Here is a 21071-nt window from a genome sequence, read left to right as displayed (position 1 = left end):
TCATGAATCGCCCCTTTCAGTATCTTTTGAGATGAATCTCCAAAGATAACCTTAACCGTCGATGTCCTTAAGGTTTTTATGCCCAATTTCTCGGCAAATGTTTTCGACATGATGTTGACATTGGCTCTGGAATCGCAAAGGCAGTCTGTAAACTTGATTCCTGAAATGAAACATTGGAAAACAAAACGTCCCGGATCATAGGCTTTTGTAAGCCTTTGAAACGGTGATCGTTCAGGTACCTTAAAATGGTGGCTGCTTGGCATCGACATCTTTGTACAGTGGTACAAAGATTGGGGTTTATTCTTTCTTTCCATCGGTTCTAGCCTCTTCTTCTGGCAGTGTGGTTATGGCGTTGCAAAACCTCTTAGGGTTATCTTCAACTCTTCCTGGAAGAACTCCACTTTGCCTCTTCATAGAGTCGGCTGTTTGGGCAACTTGCACGTCTAGTTTTTTGACGTGCGAAGATAAAGATTCGAACTTACCGTTCAGATCATTGTACATGCAGTCAACTTTCACGTTAACGTCTTTAGATGCTTTTCCGTTCGTCATAAGGAGCTGTTGGATGGACTGTTCAAGTCTACCGATTTGTGAAGCTAGCTGGTTCGTCGTGACTCCCTGCTGTTGTACAAATTGATTGTGAAAACCCGTACCTTGGTAGTTATATGGCTGTCGCGGTTGATATGGTCCTGTTCCTCCGAAGTGTCCACCTTGAAACTTGTTTTGGAAGGATTTTTGCAGAGGTGGGTAGTACTGATCTTGAGGGTTCTCCACATTTGGATTGCGGTATGAGAGATTGTTGTAATTTGCATTCCGAAAGTTGTTGTTGAAGCTATTGCTGGAGCGATTTTGATATGGTATCAGTGCTCCTACATAGTTCACATCTTCTTCTTGAAAGGCTTGATTAATGTGATCGATATCACTAGGTCCTTCATTTTCTGCGCCATTGTTGGTCTCACAAGCATGGATTGGGCGGTTGTTGCTCTTCAGAAGCTGGCTCATCATGTTCTTCAACTCGGTTATCTCCTTGTTGTCTGTTCCGATTTGCTTCGTCGATCGATCGTATTCAGGACAATCATTGCTATTGGCTTGAGCCAAATTTTCGATGAGGGCTCTTCCTTGGGCTATCGTCTTTTGTCCAAAATCTTCATTGCTAGCTGTATAAAGTGAAAGTTTGTATTTTGGTTGCAAACCTCGGTTAAATGTGCTCAGCAAGCTCGATCCATGAAATCCATGGTGAGGGCAATCACGTTCATACTCCTTAAAACGCTCCCAGGCTTCATAGAAAAATTCAGTTGGCCCTTGTTGAAAGTTTGAGATCTTTGTTCTCAACTGATTCGACCTTGACTTAGTATAGAAGTTGTTCAGGAAAGCAGTTTTACATTCTTCCCAATTAGTAATCGATCCTGCAGGCAAAGATTTCAACCAACGGGGAGCTTTGTCTGCTAATGAAAAAGGGAACAACTTACACTTTAAATAGTCTTGTGGAACTTGGTTTGTTCTCATCATGCTGCAGATTTCTTCAAAGAGCTCGATATGGTCCATTGGGTGTTCAGAAGGAACTCCATAGAATTGGTTTTGCTTCACCAATGAGATGATTTGAGGCTTGACTTCAAACTCATTCCGGTTCAGAAATGGTACTTGAATTGCAGATCGGTTCTGAAAATTTTGAGTAGGTGCATCAAAATCAGCTATGCGATGGTTCCTGGCTTGTCTTCGGTGTTGATTTGCTTGCTGAACAGGGCGGTTAATGCGTCCATTCGGCTACATTCCTGGGTGGTCACCATCGGCTGCATTGATGGGTGCATCAAGGTCTTCACGCTCTTCTCTCTCGCGGTTCTGGTGGTTTCTTGGTGGAACCTCATCCTCCTCTCCATCTTGTCAAGCATGGTCTCCTCCTCTGTGATCATTCCCTTCATTTTCTCCATGTTCGGACCCGTCTTGGTCCATATTTAATGTTCGATTAATAGGATCTCCAGGCTGGTCGTCGTTGGCCATTCGTTGGGTTCGTCTAAGTCTTCGAAGTTCTCTTTGGTGTCTGTCTATCTCGTCTAGAATTGGAATGTCTCCTACAGGTCTGTGCCTGGTATTCATGCAATTCAGAGAAAAAAAAAGAAGGGAAAGATACTTCAGAAAAAACTTTAAGAAAGAACTAGAGATCAGGTGTCTAGAACAGAAGTTTGAACAAGAAAAATAGCAAAAGGCAACAAAACAAATCCCCGGCAACGGCGCCAGAAACTTGATGTCGTGTCAACTGCGTGAGGGATCATAATCGGTTTTGACACTAGGGTAGATAGATTGGGATTGACGGATATCGATATATAGGGTTCTAGAGCTAGAGTACGGCGGTATGACTACGTCACTGTCGTGATCATAACCAACTGTTTCTCGCAACCCTGACCAGTAGGTTTCCACTCTGGCCCTGGAAGGGAGAGAACGCAAGAGCTGCACAAGACTCGTCAATACTCACGATCTCGCCGCAGGTAGGTTTCCACTCCTACGGAAAAATCGCATGTTTCATTCTAGGGCTGATACTTAATGAAAACTTTCGCAACACTAACTATCTAGATCAGATACTAGGTGATCAATCAAGCATACATGCAATAAGAACAAGAATAAACAGAGAACGAGTCGAAATCCCAGATCTATAAACCTAGATGTCTTAATCAATTATGAGAGCCCCTTTCGGGAACCCTAAGCCCAACTCGGGATCTACTCAGACATGGCTGAGGTCGACATCAATCATTGGTTTTAATAAAAGTAATGAAAAACAGTAAAGAAAAGAGATGGAGAAAGCTTCTCTATTGAAGAACTCGGACTTGAACAATCTTCTACAAAAATCGCATAAAAACGGCTAAAGGAAAAAGGTTTCTGTAAAGTATGAAGGGTTCTCTCTAAAAACGACCTAAATGACAAGTATTTATAGTCTTCAATGCTCCATGGTCTCTAGGGGTTCCGGAATTGAGGCTGAGAATGACTTTGTGCTTCAAAAATATGGGCTTTAGTTCGGAGCTTGATGGCTGCGGTCGGGAGTGACGTGACCGCGGGGATTAGGTGGTTGGCCACGGTCGGGAGGCTTCTGACCGCGGGAAATTGGTTGTTGGTCGCGGTCGGGTGACTTGCTGGCCGTCTTCGAGTGGCTCCGGGGCTAATGGAATATCTTGAGATCCAACCGTTGGAATGTCTCCAAACCAAGTGCATTTGAAAGCTGGTTGATTCTTCTATAAGTTGTCCAATTTTGAGGGTGATCAGACGGTGAGAAGGTCTTCGTCTCTCCATGAGAGTTCTGACGGTCTGCATTTATCCAAAAGAGTCTTTTTGTTCCAATTTGTGCCTTTTTATCCCAAATTACCTGAAAAGTCTTTTAAAATCCGGAAACATAGAAATCCTTTGAAAACATTTGAAAATGGAGTGAAAACACCTGTAAAAGATATTAAAGTGATCCATAAAAATGGTCAAAATGCGGTGTTATCAGAAATCCACCCGCGGTACATGAAAATAGCTGAGAAAAATCTTCCCATGGTACGGGCTAGCGCCGAGAACCTCCAAAACGCTGATTTAACCATTTTTAAAGCCCCATTCACCATTTCTTCTCCTGGCTTCATCTTTTCAGGTCCAAATTGCTTCCAAATTACCTGTAAACACTCCAAAACATGCAAGACTCATTTGGACCAAATGCAAACCCTTAAGTCCTAAAACAACACCTAAAGACTTAAAATGCATGAAATAAGACATGATTTGGAATGAAATATACAACCTAAATGATGCAAATTATGAACATATCAACTCCCCCACACATGCCCTTTGCTTGTCCTCAAGCAAAAAGAGCAAATGAGAGAAAGAGGTTGGATGCATTGGGAGTTCATATCCCTTAATGAGAGAGTGTATCACTAAAGGAATTCAAGGCTCATTGTTTTAGTTGTTAATTCTAAGATGCAGCGCAAAAAAGATTACTCACAAAACTTTTGCCATACTCATCATAAAATGAATCAAGCTCAAGATTAACTTTTCACAAACAGCCATAGTTCCAACCTTTTGACATTCATTAAAGCTCATGTGGATCATGCTTATGCAAATCATGTGAACGCACTTGTCTTGGGACAGGGTTATGAGAGAAAGGTGATCTCATTCAAGGGATCACTCAAGAAGGAATAAACTTTAACAGAAGGCTAAGGGTAAAAGGCAACTGGTGCATACAAGAGTAGAATCCCATCTACCCAATGCCCCAAGTTGGTCTTTCACCTTAACGCTACTCTCATGAAGATCACACCCTAACTACTCCTCTTTCAAGGCATTCATTGCCTCAACAACCCACTCCTCACTTCACTCTCACTCTTTTTTTTTTTCTCACCAGGGGACTCATCTTTTCATCTTTAAACTCAGGCTTTGAGGTCTGAACCTTTCAATTAGCTCTTTCTCACATAGCATTGTTTAGCCTCTTTTCTTTTTCTTTTTCAAACACTTGAGCCTTTTGGCTTCTTTTCTTTTCCTTTTACTTAGAGGCTAGACTTTTCTTTTCAAGACTCAAGAGCTTTTCTTTCTTTAAACAGCAGACCCCTTTAAACAACTTAGAGGCTAGACTGTTCTTTCTTTTTCAATTTCGGTTTCTATTCTACTTCTTAATACTATGTCTTTGATTTCGTTTATTATGTCTGAGTAGTTTTATTGTTGGGATTAAGGGATTTTCGATGGGGATTTATATGTTCGGTGAGGATTCCATTGGCTATTGAGCTGAATCTTAGAACTTTTTCTTCTGAATTTGTTTTTACTGCATGAGGGTAGCGTCATGAACTACAATCTGATCCAGATGCTTGGTGACACAAAAGTGTTCATCAGGTATCAGATCTAGTTTAGGAGAGCAAAACAAACATAGGAGTGGAAACCTACCTATGGGCGATTTGTGAATTAGGACGAGTCTTAAACATAATGCATCTCTTCTCTTCCAGGGCCAGAGTGGAAACCTACTGGTCAGGGTTGAGAGAGATAGTTGTCTATGATCACGACAGTGGCGTATTCATACGTCCGTGACTCCAGTTCGAAAAGTTTAAGCTAAGATCTTATCAAATTTACTCTCTAGCAATGTTTTGAATCGTTCGTACCCCTGAGAAAACTTCCCTGAACCCCAACGCCTTCTTTCCTATAGATTCACACCGTTTTTATTTCAAGCTTTAGTTCAATATTCTCATTCCTTTTCAATCGATTTTCATTTAAGCAATTAGATTAGCCGTTTTTCTCGTTTTTATTCATTTTTTTAAGTTTAGTTATTAAATCATTTTAATTCCCGTATTTTCTCTTTAAGATTCGTTTTTACATTTTAAACACACCACCAAAACCCCCACAAAACCGTTGGGTTCTAGACTTCCTTACTTTATATTTCTTTCGAAGGCTTTTTCAGGAAAAGATCATCCTTCCCTGTGGATTCGATCCCTACATACTACAATTGATCAGTTGTGCACTTGCGGCTATTGATTTCATTTAGGGTAAAACTTGACAACCCTCACGACGACAGCACACATCATAACTATCTAGAAAACAAAAGAAGGGATGGTTTGTAAGCCTCTCTAGCATTTGGTCAGAAAAAGGCAAAGGAAAATGGTCTTTCCTAGAGGCTGCATTGAGCTTTCTATAATCTATACACATCATGTGTTCAGTTATAGTCCTAGTAGCAATCAGCTCATCCTTCTCATTCTTTATCACTGTCATTCCCCACTTTTTGGGCACCACATGTACTGGTGAAACCCATCTAGAGTATGAGATTGGATATATTATCCCAGCCTCTAGTAGTTTGAGAATCTCTTTCTTCACTACCTCTTTTAAGTTAGGATTGAGACGCCTTTGGTGCTCAATGGATGACATAGATTCCTCTTCTAGGTGAATCCTATGAGTGCATAGGGAGGGTGAGATACCCTTTATGTCATCCAAAGAGTAGCCAATGGCTCTCCTATGTTTCCTCAACTCTTCTAACAACTTATCCTCTTGGTCCTGTAACAGCATATCATTGATAATGTCAGGATATGACTCATTGAGACCTAAGAAAGCATACCTGAGCCCATTGGGAAGAGGTTTGAGTTCCAGCTGAGGTGCCTTTGACTCATCCCAATCAGCACTGAAGCTCTCTTGCAAGGTTGCAGATCCCTTGTTGCCAATCTGCTTACACGGCCCAGCCTGCTCCTCCACTTTAGAACCCACGGCCATGACTCTCTGAACTGCTCCTTGGCTTGTGATTGAGCCGCTGATATCCAAGACCTCATGGCCACTTTGTTCCAATTCCAAAAACCCTGCCTCAGGACCAAGTTCTCTTGCATTGTCCAAAAACAGCTTGTACCCTTCACTCTCCTCTACCAAGAACCCATGGTCTCCTTGTTCTTTGGTTAAAGCAACTTGAAGAGGATCATCATTCATCAGTATTCAATTCCTCAAGCACTCATCAGCTAGTTGATCTATGGTCTCTACATAGAAGCATTGTCCTTCTATGGTGGGCTTCTTCATCATGTCTTTGATATCAAACTTCAGCTTTTCTTTACCAAGTTGTAGCTCAATGATGCCACCTCTTACATCAATGATTGCTCCTGCTGTGGCCAAGAATGGCCTGCCCAAAATCAGTGGATCAACAGGTTCTTCATCCATCTCTATAACATCAAAATCTGTAGGTACTTCAAAACCACCTATCTTGACTGGTAAGTCCTCTAGCATCCCAACAGGAAGCCTTACTGACTTATCAGCTAGGACAAGAGAGATTCTAGCAGGTTTGAACACTCTGTATCCGAGCTTTCTTGCTATAGAGAATGGCATTAAACTGACAGATGCACCCGCACCCAAGTCACTAAGGCAGCCATCAAACATCAATGGACCTATAGCACAAGGGAGAGTGAAGCTCCCTGGATCAGACAGCTTCCTTGGGACTGAACTTCTCTGAATTATGGTACTACACTCATGGATAAGCACCACCATACCGTGTAGTTCTTTGGTTTTGTTCAAGATAGCATCTTTTAGGAACTTTCCAAGCTTAGGCATCATCAGAAATGCTTCAATGAGAGGCATTGTAAGGGGGGTCTCATTAAGAGTCTTATCAAAGAGTGCCCTTGCTTTATCTACAAGCTGCTTCTTGAATCTTCCTGGATATGGGAGCTTAGGTTGATAGGGAGGTGGTGGAATATAAGGCTTTTCTGGTTCTGATGGCTTTTCCACCTCTTTGTCCTTCCCTTTCTTTGATCTTTCAGCTTCTTGGCCATCCCTTGGGGCTGCCTCCCCACCAATTTGATCATTGTCCTCAATGATCACATTTTTTTGCTCTATACCTGGTAGCTCTTTGCCACTTCTCAATGTAATGGCTTTAGCATACTCCTTTGGGTTTGGTTCAGGCGTACCAGGTAAGCCACCTTGGCTTCTTGAAGTCGATGCCTGATTCTGTTTCAGCTCCTTGATGTCTTGCTGCATACATGCATACTGACTTGCAAACATTTGTTCGACCCTGAAGCAGCTGTTGTAGAGTCTCAACCATGTCCGGCCCATTCTGTTGCTGCTGGTGAACCGGTGCTGACTGGAACTGATGCTGAACCGGCGCCTGCTGCTGAAAGTGTGGTGGACTGAACCCTGGTGGTGCCTTTGGCTGCTGCTGTGAACTGAAACCAGAACCCTGAAGTGGTTGCTGATGCTGACTGTAACCCTGATTCTGAACAAACTGATTCTTTGGTTGAAAAGACCCTTGAAAGTTGTTCTTGGGAACAAAATGCCGTGGAGCTTGAGAGGTAGGGTAAACTTGGTTTTGTGGGTTGGCTAAATTGGGATTCCTGTAAGAGAGGTTCTGATTGGCATTGGCATACTGATATCTTTGGAACCTCTGATTCCCAATATAGTTTAGCTCTTCCTGAGTAAGTCCCTCTTCACTGATGTTCTCAAAGCATTGAGAATGTTCCTCATATTCTCCTACAAAGTGCATTGGCTTTTGAGTGCCCAATAACACCTTGTCCAGCTTGCTTTCAAGTGTTTTAAAGTCCTTCTCATACCTTTGATCCCTGCTTTAACTCTCACTCCTATTGGCTCTATCAAAGTCTTCTCCATATGTATCATTGCTCATTGCTAAGTTCTCAACCAGCTCTAAAGCAGCATGAATCTCCTTCCCTAGAAAGTTTCCATTTGATGCAGTATCCAGTTGGTTCCTAGTCTTGGGAAGAGCCCCTCTATAAAGATTGCTGAGAAGAGAAGCCTCACTAAACCCATGGTGTGGGCATTGGTTAGTGTAGCTCCTGAATCTCTCATATGCTTCACGAAACTCTCATTGCTATGTTGAGTGAAGCTGGAGATTTGGTTTCTTAGCTTTGCTGTTCTGGAAGTTTAGAAGAACTTAGACAGAAATGCCTGCTTGCATTGCTCCCAGGTTTGAATGGAGCCTCTTGGTAGATTCTTCTCCCATTGATGTGCTTTGTCACCAAGACTGAAGGGGATTAATATGAGCTTGAAGCTGTCCTCAGATACTCCATTTATCTTTGTCAAGTCACAAACTTTATCAAATTGGTCCAAGTGTTCCAAAGGATCTTCCATTGGCAATCCATAGAACTTGAAGTTTTGGACCATATTCAGTAAAGATGCATTGACTTCAAAATTGTTGTTTTGCACCGGTGGTGCTTGAATCCCTGCTCCATACTGATGAGCATTGGCCCTGTCATTTTCCCCAACAAACACAGGTGGAGGATCATGTCTCCTTTGAGCTTGATGCTGAGGAATGTAGTGAGCCTGTTACTCATTCCTATGAGCCTGCTGCTGATTCTACTGAGCTTGCCTCTCATTCCTTTGTGCCATGTTGATATTGACAAAGGCTTGTTGCTCATTTCTGTCAGCTTAAGCCTGATTCCTTTGAGATCCATTAGCATGCTGAGCCTGGTGCTCAAAGTCAACCACGTGGTGCTCTCTCTGCTGTTCCATATCAGCTGCTCTATCTGTTTCTCTAGGACGTCTATCTCTTTTTCTTCTTGGCACTAAGAGATTGATGTTGTTGTTCAGGGGAAATGGTGGAGAACAGCTTCTTGACCTTGAACTGGTGTTCATACACTTGAAAACAAAGACAGAACTTGCAAAGTGATCAGTAAAACAAAAGGAAAAGACTTGATCTCAAGAACAGATCAAAGCTTAATGCTAAACAATCCACAATTTGGCAACAGTACCAATTGATAGACAAGACTTTTTAGGTCTTAGAGCATCTCTAATGTATGACTCCATATTTTTCTCTATTTTGGAGTAACTCCAAAATGGAGTTGTATTTTACTCCAATGTAAGCTTCATTTTTACCCCAAAATGGAGTTATGACCAAAAAAATGGAGAAACTCTATTTTTTGCTCCATATATGGAGTAACTCCATTTTTTACTCCATTTTGGAGTGAGATTTGGAGTATGGTTGGAGAGAATCTTGCTACAAACTCTATTTTGCAGTGAAATTTGCAGTAGGGTAGGAGATGGTCTTAGGGCTATCAATCTCCTTGTCAAAGTAGCACAAAAGATGTTGTCAATCCAAGAATGTGGTGATAGACACTAAACAAGTGAGGTTTTGATTGACTAATGACAACTACAAACTTAAAACAGGATTAAAGACTAAGCAAATGATCAAACAAGAACTAAGCAAATGGCAAATGATGTGAATATGAGATGATGGAAGCATGAGGTTCTAGACATGATAGTTGGCTAGGGTGCTTTGGTGTTAAACTAGAAATGCTAATGACAATGATGAGACATGATCCAAATGATTTCGAACTCTAATCTAGATTAATCCTCTCATGAATGTATTAACCTCTACACTAATCCATTTTCAAACCAAATCATCATTTGTGAAATATGAATCAATGAGCATTAAGAAACAGTTCTAAAAGAACATTTAAGCAAATAACAAGAAATCATCATGCAGCAAATGCTTAAACCTCTAATATAGCTCTTTCAGGAATTTCATCAAACACTTTTGGCGCATGAAATTCCCAGAATCTAGATCACAAGTGATGTGCAAGGATCTAGCCTAGAGAACAGCTGTTTAAAGAGATGAATCAATGAATCTAGCCCTAAGCACTCCTAATCTAACACTTTAGCACTCTAACTTACACATCTAGAACCTCATTAAGGTGACTACTCACTAATTATACTTATCTCTCTTAAACCTTTGCAAGTTAAGAAGATTGGCATGATTAATGATGAGAATTATGATGGATTTGCAACTTTAAACTCTCAATCTCTCTTGATTAAAACCCTTAAAAATCGAAATTTCTCTTCTTAAGAGGAGTCTTTTCACAAAAGAGGCAAGAAACAAAAGGAATCAAGCTTGGTCCTTAGGGTAAAACCCTAAAAAACTATATATAGGTCCTAAAATGAACCGGGTCAGCCTGGAACAAACCGGGTCCTGACCCAGCTTTGATGGGTAAAATCTCGAGTGTGCGAGTTGGTCACAAGCTTCCCATGTCGCATGCCCAAGTTGCACAGCCAAAGAAACAGTCTTGGGAGCCTTAAGTCCTTCAGCCTCAGCCGCATGTCCATCTAGGTGTAAACCGCGAATCTTTATGCGGTTCAGTTCTTTCCTCTCTTCAACTCGCAGAACTAAGACAAAATCTGGGGAGAAAATTTGTGCAAGTTGGTCCTCCTTTAATCCCAAGTCGCATGCCCAACTCGCACAGGTCTGGAAAGGAGCTTCAGCGAGATAAAACCATGTAAGCCAAGCCGCATTCCTCTCTCGGTGTAAACCGTGAGTTTTTATGCGGTTCAGTTCCCTTTGCTCCGTAGCTCGCACAACCATGTAGCACAGGACTTCAAGTATGTGTGCGAGTTGGTCTACTTCACTCCCAAGTCGCATGCCCAACTCGGTGTAAACAGTGAACGTTTATGCGGTTCAGTTCACTGCTCGGCCAACTCGCATGCTCAAGTTGCACACTTGTGGACTTAGTATTTTTCCTGCTCGGGAACCTTTGACCTCACCCAGAATTACCTTACCCGCACATCTCCAAACGCAGCTTAATTCTCAGAAATCATCCTTTAGGCGCTGTGAGTTATCCAAGTCGCAAAACCATCTCGCAGACTTCAAATCTCCTCGGACCACTCTGCATTCGGGGGAACGTATCTTCCAGGATATAGATCCAAAAAGCTTGATTCCAGCTGCAGTGGAAAGGGTAATCAAACATCTCAAACTTTGGTGAAAAAACCTTCGGCTCTTGGGAAGTGGAAGGTTCCCTGGACAGCTCATCTCTGAAGTGCATTGAAACGATCAAAAGGAAGCTCTTGGACCAGTGTTCACTTCGGAGACGGTATCTTTCAGCATATAGCTCCAAACCGGATGATCTCAGATGTTCTGGAATGAGCACTCAAAGATTTCAAATCTGGATGAAGACCTCGGCAACTGAATTGATAACACCGGATTTTGACCATTTTTATGGATCACTTTAAGATTACATGTGTTTTTACTCCATTTTCAAAGGTTTTCAAAGGATTTCTATGTTTTCAGATTTTAAAAGACTTTTCAGGTAATTTGGGATAAAGAGGCACAAATTGGAACAAAAAGACTCTTTTGGATAAATGCAGACCGTCAGAACTCTCATGGAGAGACAAAGACCTTCTCACCGTCTGATCACCCTCAAAAATGGACAACTTATAGAAGAATCAACCAGCTTTCAAAGCACTTGGTTTGGAGACATTCCAACGGTTGGATCTCAAGATATTCCATTAGCCCCGGAGCCACTCGAAGACGGCCAACAAGTCACGCGACCATGGCCAACAGCCCATTCTCCGCGGTCACAAGCCTCCCAACCGCGGTGATAACTAAGAGTTTTAGCTCTTTAAAGAGGTTATCAATACCCCTGTCCTTGTAGTACAAGGGGTTATCAAACCAAACTTGTAGTGGAGACATTATCTATGTCATTTGTTGCCTTAAGTCAAGAGAGAATAGTAAAGGTTTTTAGCTAGACTAATTAACAAGTAAACAAGCAAGTAATGAGACTAAAGATGAGATTTAAACTAAGTGAAGATGCAAATAACAAGCAAATGATTCGGATGATGATAATATATGATAAAGGCAAAAGCTTTAGACAGGATACTTGACTCGGGTGCTTCCAAGCTAGACTAATGGGCTAATGAATCATTTTATCAAGCGGTTTCATTTAACTTTGAACTCAAGGCATGTTAATCTTCTTGTGAAAGTATTAAACATCTAAACTGATCCTCTTTCATACCAAAATCCCTTTTGAGAAGCACAAATCAGTCAGCAATAAGGTTCAGTTCAAAAACGTCATTTAAGAGAACAAACTATCACTCTCGCGATGAAAGACTCTTAAACCTCTAACCGAGTGGTTCAGACATTTCTACAAACACTTTTGATGCGAGATATGTCTCAGATCTGAACCTCAAGTGATGTGCTTGGATCCAGCCTAGAGATCTCGTCAGATCTGAACGTTTATGCGGTTCAGTTCACTTCTCGGCTAACTCGCATGCTCAAGTCGCAAACTTGTGAACTTAGTATTTTTCCTGCTCGGGAACCTTTGACCTCACCCAGGGTTACCTTACCCGCACATATCCACACGCAGATCAATTCCCAGAAATCATCCTTTAGGCGCTGTGAGTTATCCAAGTCGCAAAACCATCTCGCAGACTTCAAATCTCCTCGGACCACTTCGCATTCGGGGGAGCGTAACTTAGAGGATATAGATCCAAAAACCTTAATTCTAGCTGCAGTTTAAAGGGCACTCAATCATCTCGAACTGTGGTGAAGGAACCTTCGGCGCTTGGGTAGTGTAAGGTTCCCTGGACAACTCATCTCTGAAGTGCATTGAAACGATCAAAAGGAAGCTCTTGGACCAGTGTTCACTCCGGAGATGGTATCTTTCAGCACATAGGTTTAACCCGGATGATATCAGATGTTCTGGAATGAGCACTCCAAGATCTCAAATCTTGATGAAGACCCCAGAAACTGAATCAGAATGGAAAGGCATTGTCCCACGCAATCTTTGTGATTCATCGGATCGGTCTTGAAACTGTAGCGAGAGAGGTGTGCCTTCCGGTGAGCTTAACTCTCTGCTCACGACTCCAAATTCAATGATTCTACCTGTTCTGGATCTGTGACATGATCATCTCAAACTTTTCTGAAGACCCTGTAGTTTGAATCGGACGTTAAGACTCCTCGGACAGGCGATCTTTCCAGATGTATGGGATTGCTCCGGAATGGATGCGAAAGAGGTTTGTCTTCCGGTGGCCGTATCTTCCAGCTCGGTGCTCCAAATCTATCGATTCTAACTGTTATGAGATCTGGACTCAATTATATTGATCTTTGCTGAAGATCCCGGAGGCTGAATTGGCCGGAAAGATCTTCCAGTAACGCGATTTCGGAGATGTATCTGCACCTAGAAATTTTTTCCGAGAAACTTGAACAGCCGGTACGCGTTTTGGCCGAGAAATCCACCTGCGGTACATGAAAATAGCCAAAAAAAGCTTCATGCGGTACAGGCTAACGCCGAGAACCTCCAAAAGGCTGATTTCACCATTTTTAAAGCCCCATTCACCATTTATTCTCCTGGCTTCATCTTTTCAGGTCCAAATTGCTTCCAAATCACCTATAAACACTCCAAAACATGCAAGTCTCATTTGGACCTAATGCAAATTCCTAAGTCCTAAAACAACACCTAGAGACCTAAAATGCATGAAATAAGACATGATTTGGAGTGAAATATACAACCTAAATGATGCAAATTATGAACATATCAGCTTTAACCTCGGATCCAAGACTAAAGAGAGTCATACCGGTGGAATTCATCGAGAAACCCAGCATCGGCGTCGTTGACGGAGTCAAACTGATCAACCCTCCCAAAGAAGAGCAAGAGATCAACAAAGACAACAGCGTAGCTGACATGGATGAGGATGCTTCCCGAAAAGTAACAGAGTATGGATGCGACAAAGAATGGATGGGAGCAATTCGGACGTACATTGCAGACGGAGAAGTACCACTGGACAAGTGGGCAGCTCGGAAACTCAAAGCTCAAGCAGCCCGTTATATACTGTTAGACGGAACCGTCTTCAAGTGGCAGTTTTCGGGACTATTGTTGACATGCGTCGAAGCAGCCAAAGCGAGGAAGATCATGAAAGAAGTTCATAGCGGCGCGTGTGGCAACCATGCAAGCGGAATATCTTTAGCAATCAAGATAAAACGATTGCGAGAAATTCTCAGCCAAGTGTGAAAAATGCTAAAGGCACGCTCTAATCATCCATCAGCCTACAGAGCTGTTATTATCAATCTCGGCTCCTTATCTGTTTATGAGGTGGTTAATGGACATCGTCGGACCTTTGCACAAGTCTAAACAGAAACGGTTTCTACTGGTCCTAACCGATTATTTTTCCAAGTAGGTCGAGGGCGATTCGTATGCAAGCATCAAAGACGCACAAGTCGAGCATTTTGTCTGGAAGAATATACTCTGTAGGCACGGGCTCCCTTACGAAATCGTTACGGACAACGGATCCCAGTGCATCTCGGCTCGGTTCAAAGCTTTTTGGGAAAAATGGAAAATACGATTGAGCAAGTCAACACCGAGATATCCACAAGGAAATGGTCAAGCCGTAGCAGCCAATAAGACAATCCTTGACGGACTGAAGAAGCGAATCGACGCCAAAAAAGGACGTTGGACGGACGAGATGGAAGGAGTATTATGGTCTCACCAAACAACTCTGAGATGAGCGATAGGAAAAACTCCCTTCGCCCTGGTTTATGGAGCAGAGTGCGTCGTTCCACCTGAAGTAGATTTTGCAGGAATTCGCCGAAACCTTCTCCCCGGGCAAGAAGGCCTCAATCATCTGATGATATTGGATGAGCTGAACCTAGTGAATGAATGTCGTGACCAAGTACTGATAAGAATTCAAAATTATCAGCAGAAAACGGCGAGGTACTATAACAAGAATGTCCAAAGTCGACAGTTCAAAGAAGAAGAGTTGGTACTAAGAAAGATTTTTCAGAACACCGCGGAAAGGAACGCAGGAAAGCTGGGGGAAAATTGGGAAGGACCTTATAAAATCACCAAGGTAGTCTGACCCGGAGTCTATGAGCTAGAAAACATGGAAGGAACCCTGATTCCAAGATCCTGGAACGCGATGCATCTGAAGAAATACTATCATTAAGCGGCAACACTTGACAACCCTGAACTACGAGACGGCTTGATGGGTTCAGCTGTCCTCCCTCCTAAAATGTGGGGGAGGGGGGAGGGGGGGGTGGTTACGTATACATCATATTTCCCTTTATATTTACAAGAATCATTTTGAAGTTCTTTTCCTCGGATTTCTGTTTGTTTTTCAAAGTTTGTTTTGTTACTCGTCCGATTTCTCAACTTAAGTTAATTTTCTTACACATTTATTCATAACTCTCGCATTTAGTATCTTACATTCACATTTTCTATCTCGTTGCTGGCCACAACAGATAAGCTAAAACAAATTCTCTAAACAAATTTTAACCACTTCTCCTATCTCGACTAGGGTTCAATGACATCATTCACAGGATAACAGCGCACTATATTAATTTTTTGGATCGATCCCTCAACAGTTTACGGATAAGTAACCTGATACACATCACAAATCCTAAACACTTAAAACTAATACACGCTCTCGCACATCGGTTATCAATACCTCAGAATCAATACCAAGACGTTCTCACAACGCTCTTTATATACTCCAAGTTCTGAGCGTAAAAACTATACGATCGCAAAGTCGAAAATAAATGCAAGATCAAGCAATTCAATAATTCCTTAACTTCAACCGTTATCATTTGTCGTCGAGGCATAAGTCATTCCGAGCACCCCGGCTCGGCAATAGAAACAAAACCAACAAAACATAGTTTAGAAGCAGCAAAGGTGGATAAAGCCATCCAGGAAACAAAGTCTAAATAAAAAAAAAAAAACTACATGTGATAACGAGCAAGGAAATCACTCACCTGCCAGAACTCCTTCTCTCCTCGGCAAGCTCAACAACTCGCGGTGTTCCGAGGTTGGAACCCGTCGGCTTGAACACTCAAACCCCAAGTGCAGCAGCTTTGACCGATTTGTTTGCAAGGTTAGCGCTGACAAAATCCTTAGAAACGGGACTCAAGGTTAGCTCCCCCCTAAGACAAGTAGCGACTCTCTCAAACCCCTCGTTGGCTCCCGCCAAGTCGGCTCGCCACAGCTTCAGCTTCTCCGCTTCGGTATCAAGAGTTGGAGCATCGTTCTTCTTAAGGTGCTCAATGAGCTGTAGGTTGTCGTCGATCTGCGCGAGATCCAACTCGCTTTCCTTCGCGTCGGTCAAGTCTTTAAGGCTCTTCTCCACACTGCTGAAACGACCTTGCACCTTCTCGGTTAGGTCCCTCCTCGCAGATTTTACAGCTTTCCTGATGTTGGCCTCGTAAAGAGCATCATTTTCGGCCAGCTGCCTCTGCAAAGAAGCAATGTCGGCCTCTTTCCTAGCTCTTTAGTCCTCGAGCCGGACAGCCATAACGGTCGCCTTGACGCACTCGTCCTTCAGCATCTTCTTCTCCACCTGGAGAGCCTTGATTCGAGCCTTCGCCTAGGTCATGGCAGAGGAGAATTTCCGCTCATCCTCATCCAGCTTTGTCTGAAGCATGATAGCATCTTTCCTCGCCTCATCGATTCGCCGCTGATCCCTGCGAGCATCCGCCTCGTATCCTGCGATCGCCTTGTTTATGGAAGCCACAAACTGCAAAAATAACACAAGCATGAAATACGAGCCAATACTTAAACAAAAATGAGCTAAAATTTTGAGAGCTTACCTTAGTGCCTCTCTGAGACATACTCGCGTACGATTTCGCTTTCGTGAGCGAGTCCAAAGGCGGCAGCCGGACCCCGTTGTTGTTGACCTTCGACAGAAGTGTTGCCGAAGCGGAAGCAAGTATCTCTTCATTAGTCGTAAGGAATTTGTCATCGACGATAGAAGGCGTGGCATCGCTGTGGATCAGTATGGTGCCCCTCTTCTTTAGCGCGGCAACTCCTTTTCTTTGTCACCCTCTAAAGCAGAACGCTTCCGATTCGAACCACCTTTGTGCTTCGTCAAGACGGAAGCAGAAGGTCTCGATCGGCTTGGCAAACCTAAGACGATGACTAAATCCTTACCACCGGATGCGGGAACCTCGGACGATCCGGTGACATCCTTTCTTGATACCACAGAACAGATCTTGGGAGCCTTCTCCGAAACACAAAAGTCAGCTGGCTTTGTATCGACAACCTTAGGAATTTCTTCGGTATTGCCCGCAGCCTCGGTGTTTGTTTCATTGAGCGCAGGAAGAGTCGACTCAGCTTGAGCAGCCGATATCTCTGCTCCTTGGGCTCGGCTCGCCTTTTCCTTGTCAGCTTTCTCTTTTTTGTCGCGAAAAGACAATCGCGCCATCTTTCCGATCATATCGTCTGAAGATGTAGAAGAGTCCGAACTACATGGGGCTCCGGCAAATGAAGCTCTCGCTTTTTCAACTCTCCCAAACAAAAAAATGCTTCGTCCAATTAACCTTACGAGCCACAAGAATTTCCTTGCTCTAAGCGATATCCTCAGGAGCTGCCAGAAGCGGATAGCAAACTGCAAACACAAGAAGATAGAAAACAAGCGTTTGTATCGAAAATAAAATACAGATGAACCAAGAACTACGAGCAAACTACCGACTGGTCCCCAATCTATCTTGTTTAAATTAAGGAAATCATTCTCGACGGTAGCCTCGTCCACGGAAATGTAGAAGAAATAATCATCCCAAGAATCATCCTTTCTCGGAAAACCCCCGATTATTCTCAAAGTCCTATTATTGAAATATAGTATTTGTCGGGTTTGGAGGATCAGCAAATCTCCAAAAAGTGGCAAAGATGGTTAACCCCGATTTCGATGCCGCATTCGTAACCTCGGACCAAAATTCCAATCATATGCCAAAGACCCCGTGGCATGATCTGTCCAAGCGAAATCCAGTGCAACCAAAGATATCGTAGAATTAGCTCGGGCAAAGGGAGCCATAAATAACATAGCTCGAAGAAACATTCGAAAGCTGTAAAGTGGTTCGGCGGGGGATCATCGGCTCGGTCGAAAGGCTCAGGCGCAACAAATTTAATCGCCTCGAAAATCCTGCAACGCTGCCTCTGAATTTGCAACAGTTCCTCGGTCGAAATGGACGAGCCAGGAGGATCCGCTTTCTCTTCTTTTTACCTCTCTGAGGCTTTGAAGGACCTATTTCGAGCCTCGCTATCGTAATCTCAAGTCCCTGTCTAGTCTTGGCAAGATCAAAATCGAAGTCCTCTGGCTCGGGTTTTATGTAATCAGAGTAATCCTTTGCTTCAAAATGATTCGGTGAAGAACAAAAAATCAGGCTCGGCGTGAGGTTTGACGAGTCTCAGTGCGAAACGGAGTTTGCGGAATCGGCAGAATCGGTGGAAGTTCTTGGCTTGGTTCGTTCCGATATCTCGGATTTGGCTCGGACGATAATCGATAAAAAGAACGGATTTGGGGAATATCGGAGGAGGATCGGGAAGTTTGACGACGGATCGGAAAACTCTCGAGCAGATCAAAAACATCAAACAATCTGCCTCACCTCGAGAAAAACCCTAGGTGGTGCGGCGGCAAAAAAAAGAGAAAAAGAGATAAAAAAAATATTTGAGAGAGAGAAGAGAGAGGAGAGAGCTACCTTTTGAAAATTTTGGAGAAGTGAAATTGTGAGAATGAAGGAAGGGAGTTCGAGTATATATAGAAATCTAGGCGTGGGGTCCACTTTGCCTAGGGAAATCGCGAGATATAATGGGCTTAGGGAAGCAAAGGCAACCCTAAGGCCCAAGCCCGAGCGCCAAAAAAAAAAATCGAAAAAACCTCGGCATAATCATATTCGGAAGCGGCTCGAAACTCTTCTCTGAAGATCTCTGTTTCAAAAAAAAAATTGTCAGTTTGTCTATTCGTATAAAAAATGTCTCGGCAGAGTGAGTCGTAACATTGTTCGACGAAAGCAGTTCACCGAGCCAACACTAAAACCTCGAGAACTTTAGTCGGCTCGGTAACTTTCGTCGTATTCTTTTCTTCTGTCTCGATTCGGCAACATTTTGCTCTAACTCCCTCCTCGCGTCGACTCGGTGACGATAAACTCACCGATAATTCTATGGCTCCGCACCGAACAAACTGATTACGGTTCGGCAAACAGCATTTCGCTCCGCTCGTCAAACACGTCCCTTTGGCTAGGCAAGTTAGGACCGCCACCCTGGATCAGTATCGCGTTTTCATCTCGATTTGTTCCAGCTCGAAAAAAAAAACGAAAAAAGCGAAACAAAAAACAGAACCGAGCCGAGCCGAAAGCCTCGACAACGGAACTTATCGCGCGACTTGGCAGTTAGTCTCGGTTTCGCTAATTTTTAACTCCGCATCTTCACATACGAAACTGACGAGCTGGGGTGCAAACTATTTGTTTAATCCATGACAATCAACAACCCTTTTAAAATTGATTTAGTCTAGACATAAACTTAGAAACCGTAGAAAATAACTAGGCATACAAATAAAAGCGACACGTCAGCAGAGAGGGAGATTCTAAAGGCGATAGGGGATCTAGGGTTTGGAATTCTTGTGGCCCACTCTAGGGCTATGACGCCTCCGGATCAGGCGGATCCACCGTCAGCGGCGAAGGAGAATCAGGTGGAGGTTCAGTCGGGCATTCTGGAGGTGATCGATGGAGACCAAGGGACAAATTTGGAGAGTTCTTAGGTGAAGGAAGTGGAGGTGCAACCTAGGGTTTCATCGGGAAACTCTTCTAATTCAGGGATCCCGGAGGGAGAGGAGATTCCATCGGAGGGAGGTGTGACTAAGGCAAAGGTAGCGGATGTGGAGGGTGTGAAAGAAGTAGCTAAGAAATCCTGGGTTTCGGTAGCTACGGAAAAGTCAAAGTTGCAACAATTTGATGTGCTGGTGGAGGAAATAGATGGGGTTGAGACGATACATGTGCCTGATTGTATCTTTGAGGATGCTCTGCCGTTATGGGAGGATTGCCTAGTTGGTAAATTCGCTTCGAAAGCGCCACATGTTGGTCTAATCCACATGACTGTTAACAGGATATGGACTTTAGGTGATAAATCAAAGAGGGTGGAAGTTTTTGTCGTAGATGATACAACCATCAAGTTTAAGATCCCTGACGCTCAGATTCGAGCTCGAGTGCTAAGGCGTGGAATGTGGAGTATCAGAAATATTCCAATGGTTATATCAAAATGGAGTCTGGTGGTTGAAGAAGCTCAACCGGAAGTCACTTCTATTCCCATGTGGGTGGTGCTACGTAATGTTCCGAGGTCTATGTTTACATGGAAAGGGCTGAGTTTTCTGGCTAGTCCGATTGGTGTGCCGAAAAAGTTGCATCAAGACACTATTTGGGCAAAAAATTTTGAGGAAGCAAAAGTTTGGTTGAGGTTAACTTGAAGAAAAAGCTCCCTGAGTCATTTTCTTTCAAGTCTTCATCGGGTCTTGATACAGTGGTTTTCTATGAGTTTCCATGGCTCCCCCCTAGATGCAACTCTTGTGCTAAATGGGGGCATGTTTCTGCGGATTGTAAAGCAGTGCCAGGTGACAAAGTGATATTGAGGCGTGAGCCATCAACTCCGACGAAAAGTAATCCATCTACGGTGAGGGGATCAGCTGGGGAAGTTGAGGTGGTTCCGGAATCCCCAGTTTCAAACTCGCGCTCTAAGCAGATTTCTTTGTCCAAGTCGAAGGAGGTGATTGAGAATACCCCTGAGGCTGGGAATGGGAAAGAGCAAGGTATAAGTCACGGTGAAGCGGCTGTCACTACTCCACCTGTGGTGGAATGGGAAACAGTTAAATCGCCAGCAAGAAGACAGCGACAAACTCCGGAGCAAATGAGTGCTATGAACTCAGGCTCGAGGTTTGCTTCTCTCTCTGGAAAAGGCGACGATGTTGACACCGGGAATGAGATTGTAGTAGAAGAGACAGAGGGGAATGAGGTTGAGGAAACGAATGGGAAAGAGGAAATAAGGCATTCAGAGGATGATGCTCTTGTTGTTCAACAGCAGGATAAGGTCTCAGCCCCAGCATTCGTGAATGTAGGGGGGCGAGTATCATTACCGAGGGGTTCT

The 21071-nt window shown here is 43.4% G+C and overlaps 2 non-coding genes across 2 annotated transcripts; both read left to right on the top strand.

Moving 5' to 3' along the window:
- Positions 1-1225: 1225 nt before the first annotated feature.
- LOC112082495 lies at positions 1226-1331 on the top strand. The gene has a single exon (XR_002897168.1). It is a non-coding gene; the product is annotated as a small nucleolar RNA R71 (small nucleolar RNA).
- A 6879-nt stretch (positions 1332-8210) lies between these two features.
- On the top strand, positions 8211-8316 carry LOC112082467. Its single transcript, XR_002897142.1, has one exon. It is a non-coding gene; the product is annotated as a small nucleolar RNA R71 (small nucleolar RNA).
- The last annotated feature ends 12755 nt before the right edge of the window (positions 8317-21071 follow it).

Source organism: Eutrema salsugineum, unplaced genomic scaffold, assembly GCF_000478725.1.
Source record: "Eutrema salsugineum unplaced genomic scaffold, Eutsalg1_0 scaffold_1, whole genome shotgun sequence".
Lineage (NCBI taxonomy): Eukaryota > Viridiplantae > Streptophyta > Magnoliopsida > Brassicales > Brassicaceae > Eutrema > Eutrema salsugineum.
This window is presented reverse-complemented; position numbering and strand designations above follow the sequence as displayed.